The sequence below is a fragment of the Bombina bombina genome, chromosome 9 (genome assembly GCF_027579735.1).
Source record: "Bombina bombina isolate aBomBom1 chromosome 9, aBomBom1.pri, whole genome shotgun sequence".
NCBI classification, from domain to species: Eukaryota; Metazoa; Chordata; class Amphibia; order Anura; family Bombinatoridae; genus Bombina; species Bombina bombina.
In genome coordinates this window covers 151764420-151779657 of record NC_069507.1, presented here as the reverse complement: position 1 = coordinate 151779657, position 15238 = coordinate 151764420, and the positions used below count along the sequence as shown (strand labels likewise).

General features: G+C 36.7%; 1 protein-coding gene across 1 annotated transcript in view; it reads left to right on the top strand.

Moving 5' to 3' along the window:
* The first annotated feature begins 351 nt into the window (after positions 1 to 351).
* LOC128639575 (glutathione S-transferase omega-1-like) overlaps positions 352 to 15238 on the top strand; it is a 121353-nt gene continuing 106466 nt past the window's right edge. The window contains exon 1 of the mRNA XM_053691711.1: positions 352 to 434. The gene's annotated coding sequence lies outside the window, so the exon portion shown is untranslated. The remainder of the gene's footprint in view (positions 435 to 15238) is intronic.

The window sequence follows — 15238 nt, the reverse complement described above, 5'->3', positions numbered from 1 at the left end:
GTACTCCTATACCAACAAGACTTTTAATGGCTACGGTGCTGTTTTAATGCTGAAATGACCATATTTCCAGCATTAAAAGACAAAGCACAAACTTGTAATCTAGCTGTCTTTGCTGTATAAATTCGCTACCCTTCCTTTCCTCTTTGCTTGGTATTCCTTGTTCTGTGGGCTTTCAATACTAAGCCCTGTATTTTTTCTTGTGCTAAATCAATTCCTGTAATAGTTTAATACTGCTAATTTCTTATTTGTTCTTTTGCTAAGCATCACTGAAGCTGTTTCCTCCTGACCTGCATAATCACATGGATACTGATCAGCTGATTGCATGCATCATAAATAAACTGCCAGGATGCACTGAACTCTCCTGCCTTTCAGTCAAGCTTTACTGAACATCTCTGAACATCTCTGCTTGTGAATCTCTGTGCATCTAAAAACCGGTAAAAGCTTTTTCAATTATCATATAGCTATAGTCCATGTGCATGCTAAGTTATATTGTGCAGGTACCTGTAAACAATTGTTAACTGCATCTAAAATGACAACTCCTTTATCAGCTGGCTTTATTATTATGTATTTATTGTTTTGTAAATCTAATATTGTTTGTCTTTCTTTATATGTCAATTTTTGTCAATATCCTTATGTCCTAGTTTTTCAAATAATTCCAAATTCCTACTGTCCTTATTCTTTGGATAGAACTTAAAATTAAATTTCAAATTTGTATGAATTATCCGCTATTTCTCTTTCTATTTGAGTTTATGTTGTTTCTTGCAATGTTTCAGTCTACTGGAATTTTCATGAAATATCTTTTTAATGTTAATTTTCTAACAAATTATATGTGTATTACATTTATTTTATCTTGTTGTGGGGGCAAAGTTTAAACCAAAACTAAAAAAAATTGTTCTCTTCTTTATTAAGCACCTTACTACTTAGATTGAATATGTCTCTTGATATATTTATCTCACCCTCTTTTTGTCTCCTTCCCTTTCTTCCTTCTTTTGACCCTCTCTTGTTCTTATTCTTAAGGTGGATCTATTTTTATTTCTAAATCTCTTGATGTCCCCTGTCTTTGTGGACTTATCTCTAAAAAGTCACACTTTCTGGATATGTTCTATCATCATCTAACTCTTGAAATCTATTTGTAGTTTCAATGCTCCAATTGTTATAAGATCCCTTATATGGTGTATTTCTAATCTTCAGTATGCACCTAATTTTTTTCTGTTGTCTCTATTATAAACAGCTCCATCTGCTTCTCCTAATTGTGCATGATTTTCCCCATTTCTGAGTAGTTTCCTTCATCTCTCCTTAATTTCCTCCACTTCACTTCTTGCAGGTCTCTGTTTAGATTTTTTAATGTTATGATTATTTCCATTCTGTTTTTCTTTATACTCTCTATTTTCTTTTTTAGCACTCAATTCTTCCTTTAATTTTGATATCTTATTTTCTATTTGTATTAGAGGGAATCGTCCTGTGATCTTTTTATTATATCCATCAGAGTTAAAGAAGCTTTTTCTAGAGCCTTATTCTATTCTGTCTGAAAATTATCTTTCAATTCAAATGTACATTTTTTTCTTAGTCTTAAACCTCTAGGGATCAAATCCATTTCAATATATTTATTCATAAATTTTAATACAGTCTTTTGTTTCAATTCATTAGTCATATTCTTTTCTAGATTTAATATTGTCTGTTTTATATTTAAGAGTTCTGCTTGTGTTATAATTAATATTATCTCATTTTGTGCAATATCTGTCATAATATTATCTTTTTTCTCTCTACATAAAAATATCCTCATCTATTCTTTGTGGCTGTACTTATTCAGGCATGTTTTCCCAAAAAGCTTCAAGAATCAAAACATTTAAAGAAAAATAAACAAAATAAGTGTGCTACAATCTGATCCTAAACAACGTTTCTATCTACCCTATATAAAAATGAAACATTAAAAAAAAATATGAGAAGCAGCGCTAAAAAGCTAGGATCTATCAAAATGATTCATATATACCCTCTAATTATATAGGTAATAATATTATTTATTAATGAAAATATCACATATCATAAAAACTGCTATGAATTGACTATATGTTAAGAATTTATCAATTGTCATAAAAAGATAAAACATCCTAAAATGGAAATTGAGATATTAGAATAGGGTTGTCTCCCTTCAATAAGATCTATACACAAAGTTCCAACAGTTACATCTGAAGCAAAGTGCCGTATTTTTCTCAGTAATATTGATACACCATGTCCTGCTGGAAAAAGCTGAGTTTACGTAATAGTCGTGTGTTCAATATAGTCTATCACTTGTGTTAGTCAGAATAAAACTTATGGTACTTTTGTAATCAAGCATTGCTGGAAATAGATTTTAAAGAGTAATCTGTAAATGTCACTGTAAGTAAATATGTAATCATGGTCTTACAGTTAACGGCCTAGGGCAAAGGTAAAGTAACAATCCTGAGTCATACTTCAAAATCATATGGATTTCTCCTCAGTCATATCCATATTGGATAGTCCTGAATCATACTTCAAAATCATATTGGTTAGAAATACATTAATTTAATGCCCATAACAATTGTGCCAGAATATATATATATATATATATATATATATTTATATATATATATATATATATATATATATATATATATATATATATATATATATATATATATATATATATATATATATATTTTATATATATATATATATATATTTCTAACCATGTACTTCTTTAAAACTATATTTATTGGTAAAGATTTGGGAAAGCACAGTTTCCCTTCCTTAGACAGCCACAAACAAGCCAGATATAGTACCCCAACTACCACAACACCCCATCTAATCCAATCACAATCTATTTAGAAGCAGAATTTCAATCAGGAAGCAATATGTGCAAAAGAACAGAAAGAAGCATGTGCAAATAGAATTTACAAAACAAGAATAAAAACCATCCTTTTCACAACCACAAATCTTAATTGATTGCCAAAGAGAGGACTGCATGACATAGACATACATCACATCACCTGAATCGGCAAAACAATCACTCATGATGCCGAATCACACAAGTATAAATAAACGTAATTGTACTAGACCCAGAACCCTGTTTGCTCCCCTAATTACATCATGTGGTAAAAACTAATCATACTCTTAGTAAACAAATACCGGACCTCCATTATTTACATGTGTGAGCTGACAATATTGTAGTTCCGTGCAGAACTGAATGGATAATTTACATAACCACCTGACTTCACCCGGTCTGCACCAAAACAGCTTTGCAATATCAAATACATATGGGGTTGATTTATCGAAGACTTTGCCAGCCTTCGCCCCCCTATGACTGCAGGTTCTCACAAGAGAATCTGTAGTCTGTATTTATGAAGCAGTTTTCATCAGAACGCTGTTTCCCTCAGCTCTTTGACACCTCTCAGGTGGTGAATTACAATCTCGTCCAACTGGGAAAATTGACAGCTCCTACCTGTGCGTGATTGGCTTGCATGGTCAGGTAGTGGCAGTGGAATTCAGCTGTTAAAGGCGAGCTGTGGCGAACAGGGGTGTGTATGTATGCACCGTGTCTGACGTAACTTGATAAATTGACCCCATATCGTACCACTATAACACTAGTAATCATATAACATCTTGCGATACTTATAAAGCAGTGATGTTCGGTGAGGTCAGAGGCTGGTGAGGCACTGGCTAGGATGCTTCTTCATTCTTTAGATATCCATTGTTGAAGAAATAGCAATGCACATGGGTGAGCCAATCACATGAGATATCTATGTGCAGCCACCAATCAGCAGCTACTGAGCATATTTAGGTATGATTTTCAACAAAGTATATCAAGAGAATGAAGAAAGTTAGATATTAGATGTAAATTGGAAAGTTATTTAAAATAGCATGCTCTTTATAAATCATGAAATAAAACATATGAGTTTCATGTCTCTTTAAATGGCATCTTGGAAAACTGGTCACCTTAGTAAGCATCTGATTTTAGTCTAAAGAATTGTAACAGAACCTCTTGCCAAATAACAAAATGCTTTCTCTTATTATGAGTTCTAGAAATCCAGGCCCATTAAAATTGAGACAGGGGAGAGAGAGACACACACAGAGAAAGAGAGAGAGAGAGAGAGATAGAGAGAGAGACAGAGACACACAGAGAAATAGAGAGAGAGAGAGAGAGAGAGAAAGAGAGAGAAAGAGAGACACACACAGAGAAAGAGAGGAAAAGTGACACACACAGAGGAAGAGAGAGAAAAAGAGACACACACAGAGAAAGAGAGAGAACGAGAGACGCAGGGAGAAAGAGAGAGAAAGAAAGACACAGACAGAGACAGAGATAGAGAGACAGAGAGAAAGACAGACAGACAGAGAGAGAGATATGGGGGGATGGATAGAGTGCACGTCTAAAGAGTACTTAGCAGCCATAAATAGGAATTCTCCATTTAGAAAATCTTTTCTATAAATTTTCTATGCTTACATTTTCAAAAATACTTCTCACAAACCTCATTGCAATATCAGACACTTTTCAGCATGTAATTAAAGTGCTAGTACTGATCGCTAGTAGAGAAAATTAAAGGGATACACTACTCAAAAATGAATTTCTTAAAAAGAAAATTCAGGTGTATACATGTATTCATAACTCAATATTGAAAATAATGTATTGTTTATGATGAATTCCAATATTAACCTCATCTCTGATAATTCTATTTATAATTCAAGCCATATACGGTATAGCTTGATATTAGATGTTATATATTGAGACAAATATGTAAGATTTGCTCCAACAATTATTTAATCATATAATAACGTTACCTTAACTTTAACTAAATGTCTTCTCAATTGTTGTTCTACTAACATTATATGAACTTCATTACACAATATACCTCCCACTATTATGCTCTAAATCAGGGTTCTTCAAACCACGGGTTGGGACCCATTACTGGTTCACAACACCATGTTTACTGGGTCACGGCTTGTGTGTGTGTTGTATGAGAGCATGTGTGTTGTGTGTGTTGTATGAGAGTGTGTGTGTGTGTTGTATGAGAGCATGTGTGTTGCATGAGCGTGTGTGTGGTGTGTGTGTTGTATGAGAGCGTGTGTGTGTGTTGTATGAGAGCGTGTGTGTGTTGTATGAGAGTATGTGTTTGTGTTGTATGAGAGGGTATGTGGTGTGTGTGTGTTGTTGTATGAGAGTGTGTGTGTTGTATGAGAGCATGAGTAGTGTGTGTGTGTGTTGTATGAGAATGTGTGTGCTGTGTGTGTGTGTGTTGTATGAGAGTATGTGGTGTGTGTTGTATGAGAGTGTGTGTGGTGTGTGTGTGTGTTGTATGAGAGTGTGTGTGGTGTGTTTCTGTTTTGTATGAGAGTGTGTGTGTTGAATGAGAGTGTGTGTGTCTGTTTTATGAGAGTGAGAATGTGACTGTGTGCTTTTACCTTCTACAACACTTTCAAGTTTGGCTAAATTCAGGAATAATGTATGCACATTTTTTATTTTTTTTTAAACAAATTTTTATTGAGGTTGTGGTAAAAGCAATACAGCTTATGCATGATGATAAACAAAAGGAAGTAACACAGATATAATAAATCACAACAAGACTGTTTCCATGTAGAAAAAAAAAACAAGATGCACATTGAAAAGAATACTAAACTGAAGATTGGAACCTCATTTTAATTAGTAAACAAACAGTAGGTATTTTATATGGTCTCATAAATAGAATAGATTAACAAGTTGTTTTTCAAGCAATATCAAACATTTCATATCTAAGGTGCGGTATGTGCAAGATAAACCGCGTGGTGAAATCTCCCGTATAGGGAGGTATATTATAGAGAGATGATGATGATGGTGGGGGGTGGGGGGGGGCGGAGGTGAGAATTTAAATGTAAGAAGTGGGCTCATATCGAAAGAGATGCACTCGATAGTAGACATACATACAATAGTCATGGAGGGGCCACTAATGTGTAGGGACCAATGTGACAGAGCGCTGCATCTTAGTGAAGAGTATACTAATTTGTAATAATGCAGGACTACATGTCTGTATGGAGGACTAGTTAGGCATAGATGGAGGTTGTATTCCACATACTAAAACTTAAGAAGTCACTATGAAACCAATAGGGAGAGTCTAATAGTGCTCGCAATGATTATATAGGTGGAACATTGTGCAACTAGATATAAATGCAGGTCCAGCCTGCGCAAGAAGGTGGTACTACCCGAGGTAACTGGGATTAAAGCATAGTACAGGCTTTAATTTATAATATGATTAAAGCACTCCTAGATATATACTCTAGGATAAGTAATCTGGAGATCATCAGAGCTTAGCAGGCTCATACATCGATTGGAGATATAATATGAGAAACTAGACTGCAATCTTAGTACACCAAAGAAAGCTGGAACATTGCTTATGTGCTACAGGTGATATGATATTAAAATGTTATATCTAGAACTATGCTATGAGACTGTCTAATTGGAAAACATACCATCCTGCCACCTCGGCCGCTGGTGGCAAGAAGTAACGTACTGATGTTGCACCCAAGCACAATAAGTATATATATGGTGTGAGAGCTTGTACATTTGGAAAACTATATAATGAGATATTGGAATTCTAATGATCACATAAGGAGTGCAAACAATAAGAAGCCTATACAGGGAGTGCAGAATTATTAGGCAAATGAGTATTTTGACCACATCATCCTCTTTATGCATGTTGTCTTACTCCAAGTTGTATAGGCTCGAAAGCCTACTACCAATTAAGCATATTAGGTGATGTGCATCTCTGTAATGAGAAGGGGTGTGGTCTAATGACATCAACACCCTATATCAGGTGTGCATAATTATTAGGCAACTTCCTTTCCTTTGGCAAAATGGGTCAAAAGAAGGACTTGACAGGCTCAGAAAAGTCAAAAATAGTGAGATATCTTGCAGAGGGATGCAGCACTCTTAAAATTGCAAAGCTTCTGAAGCGTGATCATCGAACAATCAAGCGTTTCATTCAAAATAGTCAACAGGGTCGCAAGAAGCGTGTGGAAAAACCAAGGCGCAAAATAACTGCCCATGAACTGAGAAAAGTCAAGCGTGCAGCTGCCAAGATGCCACTTGCCACCAGTTTGGCCATATTTCAGAGCTGCAACATCACTGGAGTGCCCAAAAGCACAAGGTGTGCAATACTCAGAGACATGGCCAAGGTAAGAAAGGCTGAAAGACGACCACCACTGAACAAGACACACAAGCTGAAACGTCAAGACTGGGCCAAGAAATATCTCAAGACTGATTTTTCTAAGGTTTTATGGACTGATGAAATGAGAGTGAGTCTTGATGGGCCAGATGGATGGGCCCGTGGCTGGATTGGTAAAGGGCAGAGAGCTCCAGTCCGACTCAGACGCCAGCAAGGTGGAGGTGGAGTACTGGTTTGGGCTGGTATCATCAAAGATGAGCTTGTGGTTCCTTTTCGGGTTGAGGATGGAGTCAAGCTCAACTCCCAGTCTTACTGCCAGTTTCTGGAAGACACCTTCTTCAAGCAGTGGTACAGGAAGAAGTCTGCATCCTTCAAGAAAAACATGATTTTCATGCAGGACAATGCTCCATCACACGCGTCCAAGTACTCCACAGCATGGCTGGCAAGAAAGGGTATAAAAGAAGAAAATCTAATGACATGGCCTCCTTGTTCACCTGATCTGAACCCCATTGAGAACCTGTGGTCCATCATCAAATGTGAGATTTACAAGGAGGGAAAACAGTACACCTCTCTGAACAGTGTCTGGGAGGCTGTGGTTGCTGCTGCACGCAATGTTGATGGTGAACAGATCAAAACACTGACAGAATCCATGGATGGCAGGCTTTTGAGTGTCCTTGCAAAGAAAGGTGGCTATATTGGTCACTGATTTGTTTTTGTTTTGTTTTTGAATGTCAGAAATGTATATTTGTGAATGTTGAGATGTTATATTGGTTTCTTTGGTAAAAATAAATAATTGAAATGGGTATATATTTGTTTTTTGTTAAGTTGCCTAATAATTATGCACAGTAATAGTCACCTGCACACACAGATATCCCCCTAAAATAGCTATAACTAAAAACAAACTAAAAACTACTTCCAAAACTATTCAGCTTTGATATTAATGAGTTTTATGGGTTCATTGAGAACATGGTTGTTGTTCAATAATAAAATTAATCCTCAAAAATACAACTTGCCTAATAATTCTGCACTCCCTGTAGATATGATAAAACACAGTATAAAGTCATTTTTATCATCCTTTAAAACAATCTAGTTAGCATAAATAAAACATAGTTAAATGAGTCAACAGGAAACTTTGAGGGGTGAGATGCTTATTCAGGGACAATCAGAAGGTGTGACCTTAGCATATTAATTTGAGTAGACCCAATGGAGTCCAAAACTAAATATGAACCCCATATAGTTCATACTGAGTTAGCAAATACACATTTGATAGCAAGTGACCTGTAGGAGTAACTTGAGATACCACGTACCAGTTGGGAACTGCATACCAGGTTTTCAATTATTGGAAGGGGGTAACAACCATCACTTATGAGAGATATCAGTGAAGCCTGACATAACATCAGACAGAAAAAATACATGCGATATTAACTAAATGTAGTAGCATATGCACTATATACATGTTTGGTCAAGGGACGGCTTACTGTTAAATATAGATCATGAGAGACACTTTGAGATAGTTGCTATAACAGTAGCCCAGTACAAGCTGTCATAGCCACAGTATTATGGTGAAATGTCATCGTGTCTGCAAAACCACTGTGAATAATTAACTGACTCTGGGACATGTGAGGCAAGCAGAAAAAAAAGGCACTCAAGCCAGCTAAGCTAGATAGACATTAAAGCAGGAACTAACTAGGCTGCCTCATAAGTATTTCAAACTTGAGATTATCATAAATTGCATATCACAGTATAAGAAATGTTCAGTATGGGTGTCCCCAACAAACAAGCAGTGTTTTTCAAGGGAGTGATGGCTCTAAATCAGCCCAGCCATTTCATTTGTTTGAGAAGCAGTCCCATCCTCATTCACCTTCAGAATTCACGGATACTGCCATTATCACAGCAGGCAATTTAACTAATAAATATTATAATAGCAGAGTTTAGCGTGGCAACAAAGCTCAACGGTATGAGGATCATAAACAGTTTAGAAAATAGCATGTCCTTGTATAGATATGGCAACCTCAGGGGGTCACCAAGCAGGAACTCTTTAGCCCATTCCTGACCTTAACAGCCCGTTGATGGCTGGATTTGGATTGACAGATAGCCCTCTACCTAAATGTTCAGTCACCCTGAGAGGCTCAAAAGGTAAGTGTAGCGGTGTGAGTGGGTGAAGGCGATTAGCATTACTATCGATGCGCCTGGGCTTTCCCCATGTTTTCATCTGGGCATTTGGAAAGATTACCTTCATGTCCGTCTGCGGTTCAGGTACTGCTACCACTCTCGGGCTGCCACCAAGAAGAAAGGATGTTCCTGAAGCGAGATGGGAGTGTGATTCCTGCCGGGCCTTTGATCTCCAGCCCTGCGCTGGACTCTGCTGAGTCGGCTCTATTCCCCGCTGAGTGACTACAACTGCAGCGTCAAATTTGTCAGCAGCTATGTCTGGTGCGTGCTCTCCCACTTGCTGTATTCCATGGTGCTGTAGGATTTGGCTAGTGGACATACCATTATGAGTTTGCGCTACATTTATCCTTGTCAGAAGTCCTTCTAATAGTCGAAAGGAGGCCTCTATGCAGTCAGAAGCTGTTGCCTCCCAGTCTTCTACAGCCGCCATTCCCGTAGTCTGTATCCGTAAGGCCACGTGGTAGATGCAAAGGGAGCTTAAATGCGATGTTTAATCGTACTGACCCATTTAGCCGGGCATCTCATGTAAAAAGCATGCACAAATAATCAATGAGGTAAAAAAAAGTATTTTTCAGAGCATATTTTTATCCTTATCTTCTAAAGTGAGGGCCGGAGCTCTTGTGATGTGCGACCGGTCTCTTTGGTAGTTGGCTCCGCCCCCTTGTATGCACATTTTAGTCACTTTGAGTCAAAAATTGTAGGCATCTTATTATATATTACTTCAGAAATTTTACAGACCAAGCATTAATATATAGGGTCGTAAAGGTATGTGATGTTATGGCACTGGGTCTTCGGAAATATACATCTACATTACGAGTGTTGCGTTATGAGTGAAAAAGCAGCGTTATGGGTCATAACACTGCTTTTTAACTACAGCTGCTATTATGAGTCTTGTCAAAAAAGCTGTACCGCACACTTTTTGGCCATAACGCAAATTAACTAACGCACCTTTCAAAAAGTTCTTTTTTAACGGGACGTTATCTAAAGTCAGTAGTTATGAGTTTTGCGCTACAAAGCTGTAGCATAAAACTCATAACTTAAGTGTTAAAAAGTACACTAACACCCCTAAACTACCTATTAACCCCTAAACCTAGGCCCTCCCGCATCGCAAACACTAAAATAAAGTTATTAACCCCTAATCTGCTGCTTCGGACATCGCCACCACTAGAATAAACATATTAACCCCTAAACCTAACCCAAAATCTAACTCCCCCTAACTTTAATATAATTAAAATAAATATAAATAAAACCTACTATTAATAAATAAATAATTCCTATTTAAAACTAAATACTTACCTATAAAATAAACCCTAAGCTAGCTACAATATAAAAAAAACAAAAAAGACAGGAGCGCAAGGGACTGATCTAAGAGTAGTATTGTTTTAAAAATAAATTTAATTTACACATATAAAAATTCACTCACACTTTTAACCCTCAAACATATGAGGTATGAAAAGGCACAATATTAAGAGGACCAATACAGCTCTGTACGAACCCAGGATGACAGTCTCTTTTTCAGATCACTTTTATCAGTAGCGTGTCTACAGCAACAGCAGTGCTGCTACCTTTGCATTAATCTGTCCGTGATGACTCCCTGGGATTTTAGCACAAAAGTCCAATGTCTCATTGTCCCAATCTCCTCTTACATATATTTAAAAAAACACAAGACACTGGTCGCCAAACAGACTCCTACAGATGTTCACAAGCTGGCTAGAACACTTTGTGTCCAATTGCTCCAAGCGTACGTCGATGTGGGTGTGGCCTCATCAGAGGTATACCCACATACTTAGACAGCTACCTTTTATAGGATTTCCCTATTGTCTGCACAACAACGTTAAGGAGAAAAAAGACACATGTATGTCTAAAGTAACATTGATTCCCTTTGCCATGGTAAACTCCTTAACAATGACTACCACGTAAATATATTAGTGAAAAATTCATACATCCCTTATAGAATATTTGCATTGTCACAAAGCGTGTTTTTCACATTATACCACAGTTGAACTCTACTTATTCGATATTCTTATATTGCATACTTGCTGTACCTCCATATTGCCTTAAAAGGCATATATGATAGTTTATAATATTGATAATATTCGATAACAAAGAATTGAAAAAAAGCACACACTGGTAGCCTTATTTGTCTAAAAAATTTATAGCTATTCACATGTTCGAAAGTTTACATAGAACTACCCATACAAAATACATTAAACATATATATATGCATAAATATATATATATATATATATATATATATATATATATATATGCACAACACAAAACATGAAATGACATAGAAAGCTTAAAAGACAATATATCAATTAATAGCCAAACATATTTAAAATATATTTAAATTTAAAAACGTTCTCTAGATTAAAAATCTGTAAATCTGTAAATGCATATTATAAATCATTAAATTTATACTATTTTGCCTAAAAAACTTCCAGGATATCTTTATTTTTATTATTAAATATTAAAAGATACATGTAAATACATAGAGGGACCCTTCATATTACCCTTCATATTGAAGACAAAAGGGAGCTAGTACAAATATGTATAATATTGGAGACACACATTAGGAATCAATAAAGGCTGCTAAATCCACCTCTCTATTCATTAGATGGTTCAAGTGTGCCCAATGTGTGAATCCAATATGTCTCTCTCTGTCTCAAGAGTCTTAGGCGATCGCCACCCCTTTCCTTCCTCTTTACATGTTCGATCCCTTTGATTTTTAGATCTCTTCTATCTTTCCCATGTGTCTCTAGAAAGTGGGCTGATACGCCATGGGTGGGGAGTCCTATGTCTATAAGTCTAAGATGTTCAGTTAATCTATACTTCACTCTCCTTTTCGTTCTCCCCACATACTTTTTCCCACATGAACACTCCAGGAGGTAAACAACATAGTTTTACTTAAAATTCATTAGTTCTCGTATGTCATGTCGTTTGCCATCTTTACTGGAGTGAAAATGTTTGTTATCAGGGTGCATATGCAAACAACAAGTACACCCTGCTCTTCCACATCTGTAAAAACCCTGTGCTTGTCTCAACCAATTCCAGCCCCCCTCTTTTTTTTACTTAAGTTTACTTGGGGCCACCATTTTTTTTATTGATTGATTTTTTCTATAGATGATACGACTCTTTTCTGGGATAGTGTCTCCTTTTCAGGGCTCTTTCAATGCTCTTATGTGCATTATTATATCCGGTGACAAAATTTATACTATTATTATTATGTTTCCATTCTTTTGTTTGCATTTATTTACCTGCAAGGATGAACCTTCTTTTGCTTTTTTAGCCCTCTCTAGTGCTTGTGTTATTAGTTCCACAGGATACTCTTTGGCCATAAATCTTTTCTGTATGATATCTGCTTCCTTTTCATATACTTCCACATCTGTGCAATTCCTTCTGGCTCACTGAAACTGACCATAGGGGATATTTTTTAACCATTTAGCATGGTGTCCACTCTGTGCATGTAGATAGCCATTAGTATCGGTCTCCTTCCTATACAACTTTGTTACTATCTCATTCCCCCTATGCATCAGTTCCAGATCCAGAAATGTGATCTTATTCTTATCAATTGTATGTGTAAAGGTAAGGTTTAGAGTAATTAAATTCACATATCGTACTAACTCTTCTGCCTCCTCTACCTCCCCTTGCCAAATGACCAAAATATCATCTATATATCTAAGCCATCTAATTATCTTATTTATAAATGGATTCCTATTATTGAAGACAAATATATCCTCCCACCAACCCATATATAAATTGGCAAAATCTGGCGCAAATTAAGTGCCTATTGCCGTGCCGGTGGTTTGTAGATAATATCTATCTTCAAATAGGAAAACGTTTTTTGTTAAAATAAAATCGATTCTCTTCTTTAAAAAGTCACGTTAATCTTCATTAATGAGCTTTGCTTTATCAAAAAAATAGTCCACTGCCACAATACCTAAATCATGTGGTATACAGGTGTAGAGGGCATTGACGTCCATAGTTAACCATATATAAACTGCTCCCCACTCTACCTTTTTTAGTAGGTCCAACATATGTGGAGTATCCCTCATGTATGATCTGAGACATGGTACCATCGGTTTTAAAATGTGATCCACATATTCAGATAAATTTGAGGTCAGACCCCATATCCCGGAGACAATTGGTCTCCCTGGGGGGTCCGCTAACCTTTTATGGACCTTTGGTAGATGGTAATATATGGGTATTACTGGGTGAGCAATTTTTGAAGAATTTATATTCTTTTTCATTCAAATTTTCATCTCTCTTTCCATCAGAAATAAGAGATTCATATTATTTCTTAAAATCTTCCATTGGGTTCTTACTCAGAACCTTACATGTGTGTTCATCCCCTAGCAACCTGAACACTTCCTTTAAATAATCCACTCTATCCTGAATTACCTAACCTGTCTTACGCTAACACCTAACCTTACACTACAATTAAATAAATTATCTAAATTAAATTCAATTACCAAAATTACAAAAAACAAACAAACAAACAAACACTAAATTACACAAAATAAATGATCAGATATTTAAACTAATTACACCTTATTATACGAAACTGCCAATAGCCTTTAAAAGGGCCTTTGGATGGGCATTGTCCTTAAAAGGGCATTTAGCTCTTTTTAAAGTGCCCAAACCCCTAAACTAAAAATAAAACCCACCCAATAAACCCTTAAAAAAGCCTAACACTAACCCCCAAAGATCCACTTGCAGTTTTTGAAGACCCGACATCCATCCTCAACGAAGCGGCCAAAGTCTTCATCCAAGAGGCCAAAGTCTTCATCCAAGAGGCCGAAGTCTTCATCCAAGCGGCCGAAGTCTTCATCCAAGCCCGCAGAAGTCTTCATCCAGATGGCATCATCTATCTTCGTCCATCCAGCGCGTGGCATTCTCTTCTTACAACGGTGATTGAAGAATGAAGGTTCCTTTAAGGGACGTCATCCAAGATGGTGTCCCTTGAAGTCCGATTGGCTGATAGAATTCTATCAGCCAATCAGAATTAAAGGTGAAAAAATCCTATTGGTTGATCCAATCAGCCAATAGGATTAAGCTCACATTCTATTGGCTATTCCAATCAGCCAATAGAATGCAAGCGCAATCCTAATGGCTGATTGGATCAGTCAATAGGATTGAAGCTCAATCCTTTTGGCTGATTGCATCAGCCAATAGGATTTTTTCACCTTTAATTCCGATTGGCTGATAGAATCAGTCAATCGAAATTCAAGGAACGCCATCTTAGATGATGTCCCTTAAAGGAACCTTCATTCTTCAGTAGCCGTCATAAGAAGAAGATGCTCCGTGCCGGATGTCTTGAAGATGGAGCCGCTCTGCGCTGGATGGATGAAGATAGGAGATGCCATCTGGATGAAGACTTCTGCCGGCTTGGATGAAGACTTCGGCCCGCTTGGATGAAGACTTCGGCCGGCTTTGCTGAGGACTTCTGCCACTTCATTGAGGATGGATGTCGGGTCTTCAAAAACTGAAAGTGGATCTTCTGGGGTTAGTCTTAGGTTTTTTTTAAGGGTTTATTGGGTTTATTTTTAGATTCGGGTTTTGGCACCAAAAAAGAGCTAAATGCCCTTTTAAGGGCAATACCCATCCAAATGACATTTTCATGGAGAGCTTAGGTTTTTTTTAGATAGGATTTTATTTGGGGGTTTTGGTTGTGTGGTGGTGGGTTTTACTGTTGGGGGGTTGTTTGTATTTTTTTTTTTTACAGGTAAAAGAGCTGATTTCTTTGGGGCAATGCCCCGCAAAAGGCCCTTTTAAGGGCTATTGGTAGTTTAGTGTAAGCTAGATTTTTTTTATTTTGGGGGGGGCTTTTTTTATTTTGATAGAGCTATTAGATTAGGTGTAATTAGTTTAAATATTTGATCATTTCTTTTTTATTTGAGGTAATTTAGTGTTTT